The sequence below is a fragment of the Arachis duranensis genome, chromosome 6 (assembly GCF_000817695.3).
Source record: "Arachis duranensis cultivar V14167 chromosome 6, aradu.V14167.gnm2.J7QH, whole genome shotgun sequence".
NCBI lineage: Eukaryota > Viridiplantae > Streptophyta > Magnoliopsida > Fabales > Fabaceae > Arachis > Arachis duranensis.
In genome coordinates, this window is record NC_029777.3 from 65,805,037 (window position 1) to 65,805,721 (window position 685).

General features: G+C 39.4%; 1 non-coding gene across 1 annotated transcript; it reads right to left on the bottom strand.

The window, feature by feature from the left end:
* Positions 1 to 42: 42 nt before the first annotated feature.
* LOC127739815 (small nucleolar RNA R71) lies at positions 43 to 146 on the bottom strand. The gene has a single exon (XR_008000557.1). It is a non-coding gene; the product is annotated as a small nucleolar RNA R71 (small nucleolar RNA).
* Between the last annotated feature and the right edge of the window lie 539 nt (positions 147 to 685).

Below are 685 nucleotides of genomic sequence, written 5' to 3' on the forward strand. Positions count from 1 at the left end.
ACTACTTTCTTAGATAAATTCTTTCCTCCTCAAAAGCTGAGCAAGCTGAGAGTGGATGTTCAAACCTTCAAACAAAAAGATGGTGAATCCCTCTATGAAGCTTGGGAAAGATATAAGCAGTTGACCAAAAGATGTCCATCTGACATGTTTTCAGAATGGACCTTATAATAGATATTATGGTCTCTCTGAATTTTCGAAAATGTCATTGGACCATTCTGCAGGTGGATCTATTCACCTGAAAAAGACACCTGAAGAGGCTCAAGAACTCATTGACATGGTTGCAAACAACCAGTTTATGTACACCTCTGAGAGAAATTCCGTGAATAATGGGATACCTCAGAAGAAAGGAGTTCTTGAAATTGATGCTCTGAATGCCATAAGAAGAAAGGAGTTCTTGAAATTGATGCTCTGAATACCATATTGGCTCAGAACAAAATGTTGACTCAACAGGTCAACATAATCTCTCAAAATCTGAATGGATTGCAACATGCATCCAACAATACTAGAGAGGCAGCTTCTGAAAAAGCTTATGATCCTGAAAACCCTGCCATGGCAGAGGTCAATTACATGGGTGAACCTTATGGAAACACCTATAACCCATCATGGAGAAATCATCCAAATTTCTCCTGGAAGGATCAACAAAAGCCTCAACAAGGCTTTAACAATGGTGGACGCAATAGGCTGA